General features: G+C 39.2%; 1 pseudogene; it reads right to left on the bottom strand.

Moving 5' to 3' along the window:
* LOC110907930 overlaps positions 1-16711 on the bottom strand; it is a 61434-nt pseudogene that overhangs the window by 44211 nt on the left and 512 nt on the right.

Raw genomic sequence — 16711 nt, 5'->3', positions numbered from 1 at the left:
TTTTTATGAGAATAAATCCGGATTCTGGCGGCGCCTAAAAAAAATTCCATCATCCATCTATATGAGCTATTTTATATATATAAACTGAAGCCTATGGTATTAACCACTGGGATGGTGACTCGGGTGGGGTATACCCGCTAGGTGGAAGTTAAAAAAAATGTGAGGCTTATGGTGTTTCCCACTGGGATAGCGACTTGGTGATAATGCCCTCTGAGTTGATCATGAAAAAAAATGTTAAAGCTCATCATAATCATTCATCATTCCATCAAAAATTTAATTTAAAAATACATAAGGGTTATTTATATAAAATGGTAGATTTTTAATCTTTTCCTTATAAGTCTGAGATGGGAGTAGGTGGATCTTTTGACCTTGAGTGTGAGACCCTTTAGATGAAATCACTTGAACCTAATAATTACATGAAAGGGGCCTGATGAGTCGGTGGTTGGGTTTAAGCGGAAAATTATACCGGTAATCGTGGTTAAATGTTTGAAGCCTTTTAAATAAGTAACTTAAAGTTTTTGAAGCCAGTGATTCTGATTCTGATTCCGTTTTGCATAATTCTTTTTCGGGGACGAAAAAAGATTAAGTGTGGGGATATTTGATGTGGGGTAAAATACACATATTTGTCCCATGTAAATTGTATAATTATTGTATAGGTTTTATAAGTTTTTATTTAGTTTTAGTAGTATATTATATTATTTTGTGTTTTGTCAGGTCCTTGTGCAAATGGAGCGAAAACGAGTAATAAAGAAGTATTCAGCTAGTTGTGTAGAGTGGGGCGCCAATGACCAAAGTAAAACTGCCGCTATTTTGCTGAAGTGGGCCTAGCTTGCTATCTCTATATCATCTATTAAAGGGGCCGCCAAGGACTATAAGCTAGTAGATTTTGTGAATGTGATGGATGGTTGGGCCAATTATGTTGTTATGCTTGGAACCAAAATATCCTAATAAGACTTGGAAGCAAAATAATGATTCTGGACGTAAAGCATGACAGTGGCCCATGAAAGATTTTAATGTTCAAAATTTGCGCATGAAGTTTGGGGTTTTGGGCTTCGTGAAGATATGTATATAATATTATGATAAGTACTAAAACCCTAAGGAACAGAAGTAAATATATATCAGCCATATTCTTGGACGACACACAATCAGTGAGGGGACGGTTGTTAGGAGCAGACGAAGAACAGAAGGATCGATTCAAGTTTCAAGGCCGCGATTCAAGATTCGATTACGGGTTTGCAAATAATTAATTTATTGGTTCGATATACTTTTTGTTTATTGAATTCATGACGATGATTTATTATTTTAAGACTTGTATTGCATTCTTGACTATGGTTTTTGGCTAGACTTTCATTGCTACCTAGGTTTATGATGAATATGTAATAAAGTTTGAATTTTTAACGGTTTTCTATTGTTTGGTTATGGATTGATCTTTGAAAGTAAATAATTCTGGAACCTTTAATTTGGTGCGTGTGCGTATTTAGATTTGATTGTTGATTATTTGTTGTTTCACATAAATTTTGGTGGATGTCTTTCACATAATGAATTTGTGTTGATTATTCGTATCTTTGCGGGTTCGGGTGATCTTTGGGTAAATCGGCCGATAGCCTTAGAAACAGTAATTAAAATTCAATTAGAACTAAGTATTCTTCTTAACTTGTCGCTGAGAGGCTCGAGTTAGTTAGTAGGTCTCAGTACGATATATAGCTAAGATAGGTTTTGAGAGAAATCGGTCTTAGTTCCCTAATCGCGCCTGTGTCTCTTAAACCAAGTTAGAATCTAGGATTGCCTTAGACTTTCGCGCTGAGAGGTAGATTGTCGTATTAGGGCACTTTTAGAGACGTTAGAGGACTGAGAGGAAGTCTAACAACCGGTGTTCATAACAGCCTTGTAGGGTTTCCTAGGTTTCTTCCTGAGAAGGGTCGGGAGGTCTTAGCATGAGATACCTTAAGGTTTAGTACTTTACGATCCCGGTTCCATACCACAATAGTCCCGTTAGAAATCCATTCCTAGTTAAATAGGATTCTAGCCTAGGTAGTCTTTATCACCACTGAGTTAAAACCTTCGTCCAAATCGCGTCTAGTTAATTTAGTTAATTAGTTTAATTTTAATTGCAAATTTAGGATATTTAGAAAACCCCCAAAACAATAAAAAACAAGTAATTCAATTAGGTCGGTTAAGTTACTCGAGTTTAGTCAACGTAGTCAGTAGAGTCTCGTAGGTTCGACACTCGGACTTACTTAGGCTATACTGCATTGACCGGTACACTTGCCGGTTGTGTGGTCTAGGTTTAGAGAGTCTTAGTCTTATAAATTTAAAACTTAGAGTGTCTAGTTTAGGGTTAAAATTAGTTAGTTTAATTAGACCACTTTTAGCACATCAAGAGGCGAGGTACGTTTTTGTTGTTGTATATTATTAGTTTATTTTCGTTTTTCCCATTTTGAGCCTAAACCTTTCGTTTGACCACCCTATAGCCCATAAACCTTAAACCTTTTCTTTTTAAACCCTTGTGATGAAAATTCGATTATAGGAGCTTAAGTTTGTATAGTTGTTATGATTCGTTCAAAAAAAAAATGTGTGAAAAAGAATTGAAAATTGTGGAAGAAAAACACAAAAAGAAGCGTTAGTAGTTATCGAATAAAAGGGTGAAAGATTATTGCCCATAGTGGATGTTTATAGTTTGCTTTTGTTTAGGATAGTCTTTTGTAATAAAAAGTCGAATTTTCATCACTTTAGCCACCTTAAAAATATCATATTTCCTACCCTTCACCTAGCCCCGTTACAACCCCTCAAAGACCTTTTGACTTGTGCTTAGTATTTGTGTTCGATAGTGGAGAATGATTGAGTTGCAAGCCTATGCGGGTACGTGTTCTAATCGGTTTTGAGCGATTAATTGTTGAAAAGCTAATACATTATACATGTTAGCAAATTTTAAGCCGAGTGGAGAGCACATTGTGAGGGATATGCATGAGTTGTTAGTTTTACGGGCGGGTTAATCTTGGGTAACCATTGGTGTGTCTAAAAGCACGTTTCCATTAAATACATTGGATATTGTAAAGAGTTTGAACTTTAGCATGACATTAGACATTAACCTTTGTCTCGGGAATGGGATGTATATTCGTTGTTCGACCCACGTGAAAGTGAAAAGCAGATTTGCTTGAGGGCAAGCAAAAGACAAGTGTTGGGATGTGATACGTGGTTGAAAACTGGTGATTGTAATTGTTTAATTTGATGTTTTTACACAAGTTTTAGTTTCGAATTGCCTACTCTTGTTTAGATTTGTGTTTTGCAGGTTTACTGGAGTTTAAGGAGCTTTTCGGGAGCTTTACGGGTCACCGGAGCGAAAACGGGACCACCGGGAAGCGACACGGGTCAACCGGAAGCAAGGAACGCGAAAAACAGAAAACCCAACATCTGGGCACCGTCGCCGACGCCCATAGGGGCCGTCGCCGACGGTTTGCACATATGACCGTAGCCTGATTTTCTCCGTAGACAGCGAATTAGGCCATCGGCCACTCTCAAACTTCCACACACCGTCGCCGACGGACACATCCACCGTCGGCGACGGTTCATCAAAACCTGAAACGCGACATTTGGGGTTTTGGGGTGTTGGAACGAATCAAAAAGGTTGGTTGACCAACCAATACTGTGACAACCCGAACTCTCACGGTTAGTAAACGTTTATATCTTGTGACCTAATTAACTCGGTTAGGTTATATACCTTGTTGGAATTCGGAATTTGTTAAGAAGTGTATATTGGGCCAATACTTATAACTTGCTAGCAACATTATCCTTGTTAGTCAGCCCAACAAGTTACGGGGCCTTATATCTTGTGACCAATAGCATAAGTAAATAAATTGGCCCAGTAGCTTAACATTTGGACCTTTACTGTTTTGGTTTAGCAAAGACAACCGGCCCAGTAGCTTAACAAACGAATTAGACTCCAATTCGTTTTCATGATCGGTTTAAAACTCAAACAACCCCCCACTTCTTCTTCCTTGATTTCGACATCAGCAAACAAACCCTACCCCCCTCTTACTTGATTCGCATCAGACGAAGGAGACCCCCTCACCCCTGATCATACGAACTGTAGCAGCCCCTCACCCTTGTGAAATATCTTTCGGGTACCAACAATCTTGGTTAGTAAATCCGCACTGTGCTCGGTATTATTTGATTGTTTCTTTTGTACTGATGATATTCATGATATGAAAATGTTAGGGAATTATTTGATTGCATTGGTTGCCTGATTATACTCGATGTTGTATGAATGCATAAAGATTGAATTGAATTAAGTTGTGATAATATCCGTTTATATGGCAAGATGTCAAGCATGGCTGCATGTTCAATTAATAAAGCTGTTTATTTAATAAAGTTGATGACAATCATGGCTGCATGATTCGATGATAACCTGCTACCCAATTGGGCCGCACCATACAACTATATACTATTTTATTTTATTTTCAGTTTGATTCTTGTGGTTAGGATATGGAATTTCATTAAGTGTTGTCGGTGGTCAACATGTATTATCTGATTTAATTAAGGGCTGTGCGTCATGCAATAAAAGGACCGAACACTGGCCCAATGGGGCGGCTGGGTTAACTCAAGTGGAACAACAGGAACTTATTATTAAATCTTTGCATTGTACGATGTTGATGATATATTTGTGCATAAGCTCGTTAATTATTATCACATAATTCACATGAAGCACATAGGAAGCCGTGTGGCAGTTTTATAGTCGGCCACTTTCTGATCGGTCCAATCAGATTCAGTTAGTAGTTAAAACATGTTTGCATTGTAGGGTAATACGAATTGAATAAACACATATGGCCGAGAACTAGTGTGTAGCCTGTTTATCTTAGTTTGGGGTAGTATATGAATTGCACCTATTTGTTGTATCGACTGGGTTGGGCTTATGTTATTAGGCCCAACATCTATAGGGCAGCACATGATGTGATTTGGGTCGGACATTGAATGTTTGGCTTTGTTAGATATCGTGATATGCATATGTTGAAACTTTGGGGCATACACTTGCTAGTTGATTTTGGTAGGAATGTAAATGGTGTGTGTGTGCGTGATTACATGTTGAGCATCATTCGATACTTTAAATGGACGAATAGGCTGTCATGAGTTGTAGTGCATATGTGTGTTACATGAGCAATGATCATACTTGATGTGAACCTCGCATACGTGAATTAGCTGTACGTGAACGGTGTGGTGCATATGCATGTAAAACTGACTGTAATCGGTAATCCTTTTTAGGGCGTGCTTTGTTCGATTAATAAACAAGATATTTAATCTTACCGAGCAAACCAAGGTGAGTTCATTGCATTTTCTCAAGCATGCGTCCCGGTGGTTTGGGACAACTGGTAAACATTTGGAAGGGAAACATTGGGTAAATAACTTAATCGGTTTTGGTTATTGCCTGGAGGGCAATGGGGGTGATTAGTTGATAGCGCTATTAGGTGGGAAACCTCACACCGGGCCGTAAGGACGGGCGTGAACTAATTATCTGGGTATGGCTATGGTTGTTAGAGGCACACTCCTCGGATACATATGGGCACACTCCCTAGGGTATCTAACGAAGGCAACATAGCAATCGGTCGTTAAGGGGTACCCACTCCCCGGATACATATGGGCACACTCCCTAGGGTATCTAACATGAGCAACATCGTAACACAACATTGAATCGCATTAACATACATCTGGTAACTCAACACGTTAACAAAACCTTGAACTCACCAGCGTAGTCTGACACACTTGTTTACATGCTTGAAGGTAATTACTGAAGGAACTTGGGAACTTGCTGTCTGATGCTGCTGGAGTGGTTATGGTCATGACAAACATTTATATTGATTGGGTTTCGACACATTTATACATTTATACTTTTATGCTTCCGCTCAATACTTTGGTTTTGGTTTAACCTTCAAACGATACAATTCTTTCAATTGGGTATTTTATTACATTATAACTTGCGTTTGATATGATTGGTGGCTCTTTGTTGGATCGTTGCACCTCCAATAGGGACATGCCCTAGGTAGTTATTTGGGGGTGTGACAGTTTGGTATCAGAGCCACTGGTTATAGAGAACTCGGTTTTAAAATGCTTTCATAAAACCAGACTATAACCGAATTGATCCAAACGATGACCATGACACTCAGCTTCAGATTGCAAGGTTCGTTCCTCATTAGTTTACACATTATATGCCTAGTAAACGTAACTATATTTATGGCATACACGATACGACATGGTAGACATCATGACACATTGATAGAGTAACATAACGCTTGCATCTAGTAAATCCTAATCTTGTTGGTAGTGCATATTTTGTGTTGATTGGGGTGGGAGAAACTTCAAACATAAGTTAAGAAGCATCGAGAGGAGCATGCAAACCGCCTTATTATCATGGGTGCACACATAATAATAACGCGTGGTGCATGCGAATCCCAATGAGGCTTAACGAGTGTAAGAGGGGTTCTTCCCTGTATGTGTATGAACAGGGTAGTTAATCGTTCTCAACGTGATAAACCTGAACACTTTCCTCGTTTTCGACCCCTAAATTAGTTCATTTCCATATATAGAAAAATGAGTGGACGAGGAAACGGACGTAGCAACTATTGATTGAAACCTTGTGTGCTTACTCTTTCTGTCATTTTTTTTTCCTTTCTGCGTTAATACCCTCTTTTGGAACGTTGTGGGTGTGCATTCTTTCGTTTAACTTGCGTTACGTCATCAACTCGACAGGCATGTCTACACCGTCCGCATCTTCCGACCAATCCCGGGCGCCAGGGAAGGCACCCGCTGATACTTCCTCACCCCCGCGTCAGATGGAGACGCGTGCTGCTTATAGGAAGAGACTCGCACAGGGCGGGGAGTCGTCCTCCCGACCTACGCATGCACTACCAGTTAACTCCCTCAGCGCTCAGGCCGAGTCGGCTGTGAGTAAGGCCCTCCGAGATTATAACCAGATTCTAATAGAACAAAACCAAGTCTTAATGGAGCAAAATCAGAAATTACTAAGAAAGGTTGATACCCAAGGAGGGCGATTGGAAGCTCAAGAGAAGCAGATACAAGAACTTATTAGGAGGACTACTGACTTGAAGGCAGAAGCCCTAAAAGGGCGTGAGGTGCAAGGTCTGATACTGAGAGACACTCGAGTGGATCATGAAAGGCTTAACTCGCACGCCGAAATGATAGGTATGATGGATTGGAGGGTCCATCAGTTGGAGGAAGCCCGCTTCGCACCTGAACCCGAGCCAGCCCCAGTCCCGGCACCTCCCGAACCAGAGGCGGAAGGGTCTGATGAAGAGCCCGAAGAGGAGGAGGAAGAGCCGGAAGAGGAGGAAGAAGAGCCAGAGGAGGTCTCGGATAATGACGGAGACGATGATGATGGTAGTGACCTCGGGGATGGTGACGTGGACGACTGACTCGTCTTTCAATCGTTTATCTAGTTATTTTTTTTTTCTTTCAGTTGTTTTCGTATAAACAATCATGGTGATTTAAACTTTTGCGAATATTCGATGTAGTGACTTATATGGTTTAATTTGAATGGATTTCTTATTTTATCGTTTAAGGGATATTTCTTGTACTAAGTCGTCACCTTACCTCTTTTTACCCTTGCACCACAAGAGTCACAGTTACCTTAATTATGGTAAACCTCTCGCCGGCCTTTGTACTAACCGGTGCCTATGGGTTGATGCAATGCCTCTATTGGTTGATGCGACACTCTTGTAAGTTTTGACATGGTCGTTGGCATGGACTTGGTTATCTAGGTATCAAGCGGAAAATTCTCTGCAAACAGAAAATCGTGCGTCCCCTCTCCCCAGTAGGGAATCCTTATCAGTTTAAGATCATTGTAGTGGTGTCGTTGTTGGCATTGTCACAGTCATGAAAGCCCAGAAGTGTCTACGGAAGGGCTACCCTGCCATACTAACTCTTGTCACCGATTTGCCGCTTTAAGAAAGGAAGATCGAGTGTCTTCCACTTATCCATGAAATTTTCTGACATGCCTCCTGAAGAGTGAGCTGGTTTACTTCCACATCGTTAGGCGGAATTTCAGGTTGACCTTATGCAATTTCAGATTCCTTATGGGAAACAGAAATCCCTTAGGTTTGCTAGATACTATCACAGCTTCATCATAGGATTTTCGAAGGTTCGCACCTTCAACCCCTTTAACATAGCGGGGAGCTGTGAATTCCTGAGAAATAAAATCGGAGAACGTCCTTACAGCTTTTGAAACCCAACCCTACAACACGCGAAGCATCGCTTCTATCCGAGGGTACCGATGATCCAGCGATATACCATGATGGTGTTACGGAGAGGAACTGCACGACCTACAACCTCCGGTGGAAACCGTGGTCATTGGATTTAAGTGGGAGGCATTGCTTGGACGGTACCGAAGGCACCAATTAGACCGATCACAAGGGCCTTCAGTGCACCCTTGTTTCAATAGAGCTAATCATGTGAAGGCATCGCTAGAATGGAACTTCCGAACGAACGCGAGATTAGGAGAACTATACCCACGCATTCCTGTAGACGAACCTTATCACTTTCACTTGTCATCGTCGCTAGAAGTGAAGCAGTCACAGTTACACGCGTATGTCGTTTTGCAACACTAACCTTTACCCACCAAACTCTGTCTTGGACAAATGATACACTCGCGCGACCGCAATGTGACGAACCTCCCTGTTGTGCCATGCCGCCATGCACCACTACTGGAAATTACTTTTGACAACAAATTTACTGGCCAAATCCTTCGGATGTTTAATGGACCCCTGTTTCGCTCGAATCTTCGTACGAACCTCATTAATTCCCTGTTTCTTTGATTGGCAACCGATATAACAAAACGCTAACCACCATACCATGATTTTTACCGATCACAAGATTAGCCCCCAGGCGTTGTAAAGTATCTATAGATCGAGTTCGTCGGAACTCACTTCAAGCCATTGTTTTAGATCAATTTTCGGGATGAAAATTCTTCCAAGTAGGGGATGTTGTGACACCCCGCGAAAACGCTTAACAAAACTAGCTTCCTCAGCGACTGTTTGCTAAATTTCGGGACGAAATTTCCTTCAAGTTGGGGATGATGTCACAACTGAGAAAAAAACCCGCAACAACTCTGATTTCTCACTTTGTTCCTCTCACATTTGACGCTTGCCAATTTCGGGACGAAATTTCCTTCAAGTCGGGGATGATGTGACAACCCGAACTCTCATGGTTAGTAAACGTTTATATCTTGTGACCTAATTAACTCGGTTAGGTTATATACCTTGTTGGAATTCGGAATTTGTTAAGAAGTGTATATTGGGCCAATACTTATAACTTGCTAGCAACATTATCCTTGTTAGTCAGCCCAACAAGTTACGGGGCCTTATATCTTGTGACCAATAGCATAAGTAAATAAATTGGCCCAGTAGCTTAACATTTGGACCTTTACTGTTTTGGTTTAGCAAAGACAACCGGCCCAGTAGCTTAACAAACGAATTAGACTCCAATTCGTTTTCATGATCGGTTTAAAACTCAAACAACCCCCCACTTCTTCTTCCTTGATTTCGACATCAGCAAACAAACCCTACCCCCCTCTTACTTGATTCGCATCAGACGAAGGAGACCCCCTCACCCCTGATCGTACGAACTGTAGCAGCCCCTCACCCTTGTGAAATATCTTTCGGGTACCAACAATCTTGGTTAGTAAATCCGCACTGTGCTCGGTATTATTTGATTGTTTCTTTTGTACTGATGATATTCATGATATGAAAATGTTAGGGAATTATTTGATTGCATTGGTTGCCTGATTATACTCGATGTTGTATGAATGCATAAAGATTGAATTGAATTAAGTTGTGATAATATCCGTTTATATGGCAAGATGTCAAGCATGGCTGCATGTTCAATTAATAAAGCTGTTTATTTAATAAAGTTGATGACAATCATGGCTGCATGATTCGATGATAACATGCTACCCAATTGGGCCGCACCATACAACTATATACTATTTTATTTTATTTTCAGTTTGATTCTTGTGGTTAGGATATGGAATTTCATTAAGTGTTGTCGGTGGTCAACATGTATTATCTGATTTAATTAAGGGCTGTGTGTCATGCAATAAAAGGACCGAACACTGGCCCAATGGGGCGGCTGGGTTAACTCAAGTGGAACAACAGGAACTTATTATTAAATCTTTGCATTGTACGATGTTGATGATATATTTGTGCATAAGCTCGTTAATTATTATCACATAATTCACATGAAGCACATAGGAAGCCGTGTGGCAGTTTTATAGTCGGCCACTTTCTGATCGGTCCAATCAGATTCAGTTAGTAGTTAAAACATGTTTGCATTGTAGGGTAATACGAATTGAATAAACACATATGGCCGAGAACTAGTGTGTAGCCTGTTTATCTTAGTTTGGGGTAGTATATGAATTGCACCTATTTGTTGTATCGACTGGGTTGGGCTTATGTTATTAGGCCCAACATCTATAGGGCAGCACATGATGTGATTTGGGTCGGACATTGAATGTTTGGCTTTGTTAGATATCGTGATATGCATATGTTGAAACTTTGGGTCATACACTTGCTAGTTGATTTTGGTAGGAATGTAAATGGTGTGTGTGTGCGTGATTACATGTTGAGCATCATTCGATACTTTAAATGGACGAATAGGCTGTCATGAGTTGTAGTGCATATGTGTGTTACATGAGCAATGATCATACTTGATGTGAACCTCGCATACGTGAATTAGCTGTACGTGAACGGTGTGGTGCATATGCATGTAAAACTGACTGTAATCGGTAATCCTTTTTAGGGCGTGCTTTGTTCGATTAATAAACAAGATATTTAATCTTACCGAGCAAACCAAGGTGAGTTCATTGCATTTTCTCAAGCATGCGTCCCGGTGGTTTGGGACAACTGGTAAACATTTGGAAGGGAAACATTGGGTAAATAACTTAATCGGTTTTGGTTATTGCCTGGAGGGCAATGGGGGTGATTAGTTAATAGCGCTATTAGGTGGGAAACCTCACACCGGGCCGTAAGGACGGGCGTGAACTAATTATCTGGGTATGGCTATGGTTGTTAGAGGCACACTCCTCGGATACATATGGGCACACTCCCTAGGGTATCTAACGAAGGCAACATAGCAATCGGTCGTTAAGGGGTACCCACTCCCCGGATACATATGGGCACACTCCCTAGGGTATCTAACATGAGCAACATCGTAACACAACATTGAATCGCATTAACATACATCTGGTAACTCAACACGTTAACAAAACCTTGAACTCACCAGCGTAGTCTGACACACTTGTTTACATGCTTGAAGGTAATTACTGAAGGAACTTGGGAACTTGCTGTCTGATGCTGCTGGAGTGGTTATGGTCATGACAAACATTTATATTGATTGGGTTTCGACACATTTATACATTTATACTTTTATGCTTCCGCTCAATACTTTGGTTTTGGTTTAACCTTCAAACGATACAATTCTTTCAATTGGGTATTTTATTACATTATAACTTGCGTTTGATATGATTGGTGGCTCTTTGTTGGATCGTTGCACCTCCAATAGGGACATGCCCTAGGTGGTTATTTGGGGGTGTGACAAATATGGGAGTTACACTTTTGGGAGGAGTTTGAATCTTGTTTTTGGAGCCTTATTCACCATCATTCACCAACCATTCGATCTATCATCATCTCTACACCCGAGAATCATCACCATCATCACAATACAACCACCAATCATCAAACCCTAGTTCATCGAATCACTCACCATTTTCTACCATCACCATTCATCACTAACCTTCATCATTTCCATCCAATCAAGCTTCAAGATGAATCCTTCCGCGTTCCAAACATCCGGTGATCAAGCTTCTTCAACCATGAGCGGCTAATCATCTCGGTTTCACCCCGGTGTAGGTAGTTGTTAATTCTAGGGTTTTGAATTGTTCTTGTTTTAACTTAGTGACAATTTTTTTTTGGTTTTTGAAACTCTTGACAATAGTATTACATTTGTTACGAATTCGTGAATTGTCGAGCGATGTTAAAAGTTATGACTTCGCGAAACGGTGATATGTAATTGTACATTGTCATTGTTAGGATTTACTTGTGTTGATTACAAAGTGTCTTTTTGTCCGTTCTTCGGGGCGTTGATAGTTAGTAGCACCTAAGTCACGGTACACTAAATCCGCTAATCAAATGCAATTGAGTTGAAACTAGAACTTGTAGAAATCCTAGGTTAATAATTACCGAAACCGGGTGCGATTCCTTTTTATTATTATTGTTCTCATATAAAAATTTCTTGCAATCATTAAGTAGTAGTTGTTAATTAAGCAATTCAATTTCAGTAATCAAATTTCACATCTTTCAATTAAGCGAAAACTCAAAAATACTTTAGCAAGCTTCATAAATTGTGACAATTGTTTATAATTCATTCGAATCCATACACAAACCACATACTCTTCGTGGATCGACCCCTTACTACCACTAACACATTGTTAAGGGTAATTTGGGCTTATAAATATTATCTTTGACCGGAGCGCGACACTCCGATCAGGACCTCATATAAAAATTCTCTTTCCGATCTATACGTTAAAATAAAACATAACATAACACTAATAAAATCATCGTTAATGTCACACCTAGAAAGTGAAAATGAAAATAAAATTGAAACTTGACAAGTAACATGTTGATTTAAATGATAATTTGCAGCGGAATTGCACGAAGATTTGGGATTCATATTGATTAGGAATATACAGGAAGTATTGTCGATGGACAATATCTTGTGTGATAATGTCTTGGTACCGGTAAATGTTCCCGGCAAGTTCATATATATACAATACATACGACGGTTGAAGGGTGGTTGGTTTTGGTGGGAATAACCGCCATTTGAAACGGTGGCTCTCCAAACCAACATAACCGTTCGAATATATATAATTATATTACACACTTCTAAGCTTAAGTTTAATATCCTAATAACATACTAGAATTATACATAACATAGAATTAAGTTTATAACATCATCATTCACTCCCCATAAACTTAATTCTCTCTACGAGAATTTTTCTGCACGCTTTCGTTAGCTTCATTCACTGCTTTTTCTGCTCTCTTAAAATCAAATTTCTTCCTTTGCTTGAGTCGTTTTAGGCCATACCAATCATTTCCGGCGAAGAATGCGTAATGCTCATCTGCTGCTTGCTCCGGTGACTTATGTTCATCTACACCCTGTTCTGGTTCTTCATGAGACATCCTGCTGGTGCTAGCTTCCATCTCCATACTTCTGGTACGTCTTTTCATGCCGATGTCCTCTCCTATATCTTTCTCGGCTGCCTTGTCTTTTGTTATCTTGATCTTGTAGTAATATACTAACACATCCAGATACATGGCGTACATTAACCGCATTAACTCTCCATCATGATATTCAAGCCCCATATCCTTCGATATAACAGCCCACATATGATTATCTGTTACTCGACGATGACCACCTTCTCTTCTTACCGCTAAATATATGTCTAACAGACTTATTTTCTTGTTATCCTCTTCATATGCAGGCAATGGTCTCGTATTGATTTCTAACTTAACCTTCAAGAACCAATCGACCATTTCTTCGAACTCTTTCTCTATGAAACATTTATACCTTCCTACATAACCGTCATCTTCCAACATATCCATTAGGGCCTTACAATCTTGGAATTCCTTAAACGACATTGCTTGCAAGATCATTATGTTCCAGTCCGGTTCTTCTGACGATATATTTAAACTTTCGAAATACGAATTCAAGAAATCATCCTTGAATTTCTCATATTCAGACTCTGATCTAAGCAACTCTTGCTTTTCTAAATTACCCATTTCATCTTCTTTATAATGACATGCAGTATCGCTTCTTTTATCGACAGTGGGTATGCTAAATGTTGGATACAGTTTACATTTGTCACTCATAAATTGTACAGTGTAACCTTGTGATATTAATTGATCAAAACTCAGTACGTTTCGATCAATATCGGGTGTATAAAATACGCTTTGTATTCGTAATTTTTCTGAACCGGACATTATTTCTACAACACCTATTCCCTTAATGAAGTAAAAATTACATTCTCCTGTGTTTGTTTCAACTTCATACATCTTCTTAATCCGTTTAAACATATCTATGTTTCCAGAATAATGTCGTTTAAGAGATTTGCTAACATACCAGATTTTTGACCAGTAACTGCCGTCTGTACCGATTACCACATACTCCGAATTCCGATCGTATTGATTTTCATCATCAACTTCTTTTTGTGCTTGTGATCCCGTGTTTATCGCTAAAAGAACGAGTTGAGAAGCCTCATCACTTTCTTTCTTCTTACACTGTGCAATCTGATGCCCTGTGAGATTACAGTAATAACACCTTCTTTGATATCTTTGTCTTTCTCTCTTCTCATACGTACAGTGTAAACACGGTAGTGTTGATGACGAATCTGCCAGGATTTCTTCTCTTCCAGAAGTGGCTCTGATACCACTTTGTTGATTTAAATGATAATTTGCAGCGGAATTGCACGAAGATTGGGGATTCATATTGATTAGGAATATACAGGAAGTATTATCGATGGACAATATCTTGTGTGATAATGTCTTGGTACCGGTAAATGTTCCCGGCAAGTTCATATATATACAATACATACGACGGTTGAAGGGTGGTTGGTTTTGGTGGGAATTACCGCCATTTGAAACGGTGGCTCTCCAAACCAACATAATCGTTCGAATATATATAATTATTACACACTTCTAAGCTTAAGTTTAATATCCTAATAACATACTAGAATTATACATAACATAGAATTAAGTTTATAACATCATCATTCACTCCCCATAAACTTAATTCTCTCTACGAGAATTTTTCTGCACGCTTTCGTTAGCTTCATTCACTGCTTTTTCTGCTCTCTTAAAATCAAATTTCTTCCTTTGCTTGAGTCGTTTTAGGCCATACCAATCATTTCCGGCGAAGAATGCGTAATGCTCATCTGCTGCTTGCTCCGGTGACTTATGTTCATCTACACCCTGTTCTGGTTCTTCATGAGACATCCTGCTGGTGCTAGCTTCCATCTCCATACTTCTGGTACGTCTTTTCATGCCGATGTCCTCTCCTATATCTTTCTCGGCTGCCTTGTCTTTTGTTATCTTGATCTTGTAGTAATATACTAACACATCCAGATACATGGCGTACATTAACCGCATTAACTCTCCATCATGATATTCAAGCCCCATATCCTTCGATATAACAGCCCACATATGATTATCTGTTACTCGACGATGACCACCTTCTCTTCTTACCGCTAAATATAAGTCTAACAGACTTATTTTCTTGTTATCCTCTGTATATGCAGGCAATGGTCTCGTATTGATTTCTAACTTAACCTTCAAGAACCAATCGACTATTTCTTCGAATTTTTTCTCTATGAAACATTTATACCTTCCTACATAACCGTCATCTTCCAACATATCCATTAGGGCCTTACAATCTTGGAATTCCTTAAACGACATTGCTTGCAAGATCATTATGTTCCAGTCCGGTTCTTCTGACAATATATTTAAACTTTCGAAATACGAATTCAAGAAATCATCCTTGAATTTCTCATATTCAGACTCTGATCTAAGCAACTCTTGCTTTTCTAAATTACCCATTTCATCTTCTTTATAATGACATGCAGTATCGCTTCTTTTATCGACAGTGGGTATGCTAAATGTTGGATACAGTTTACATTTGTCACCCATAAATTGTACAGTGTAACCTTGTGATATTAATTGATCAAAACTCAGTACGTTTCGATCAATATCGGGTGTATAAAATACGCTTTGTATTCGTAATTTTTCTGAACCGGACATTATTTCTACAACACCTATTCCCTTAATGAAGTAAAAATTACATTCTCCTGTGTTTGTTTCAACTTCATACATCTTCTTAATCCGTTTAAACATATCTATGTTTCCAGAATAATGTCGTTTAAGAGATTTGCTAACATACCAGATTTTTGACCAATAACTGCCGTCTGTACCGATTACCACATACTCCGAATTCCGATCGTATTGATTTTCATCATCAACTTCTTTTTGTGCTTGTGATCCCGTGTTTATCGCTAAACGAACGAGTTGAGAAGCCTCATCACTTTCTTTCTTCTTACAATGTGCAATCTGATGCCCTGTGAGATTACAGTAATAACACCTTCTTTGATATCTTTGTCTTTCTCTCTTCTCATACGTACAGTGTAAACACGGTAGTGTTGATGACGAATCTGCCAGGATTTCTTCTCTTCCAGAAGTGGCTCTGATACCACTTTGTTGATTTAAATGATAATTTGCAGCGGAATTGCACGAAGATTTGGGATTCATATTGATTAGGAATATACAGGAAGTATTATCGATGGACAATATCTTGTGTGATAATGTCTTGGTACCGGTAAATGTTCCCGGCAAGTTCATATATATACAATACATACGACGGTTGAAGGGTGGTTGGTTTTGGTGGGAATAACCGCCATTTGGAACGGTGGGTCTCCAAACCAACATAACCGTTCGAATATATATAATTATTACACACTTCTAAGTTAAAATAAAACATAACACAACACTAATAAAATCATCGTTAATGTCACACCTAGAAAGTGAAAATGAAAATAAAATTGAAACTTGACAAGTAAGAAATATTAGATAGGCAGAGAAATTAATAAAAATGATTGGTTGTTTTA

Source organism: Helianthus annuus, chromosome 11, assembly GCF_002127325.2.
Source record: "Helianthus annuus cultivar XRQ/B chromosome 11, HanXRQr2.0-SUNRISE, whole genome shotgun sequence".
NCBI lineage: Eukaryota > Viridiplantae > Streptophyta > Magnoliopsida > Asterales > Asteraceae > Helianthus > Helianthus annuus.
This window is presented reverse-complemented; position numbering and strand designations above follow the sequence as displayed.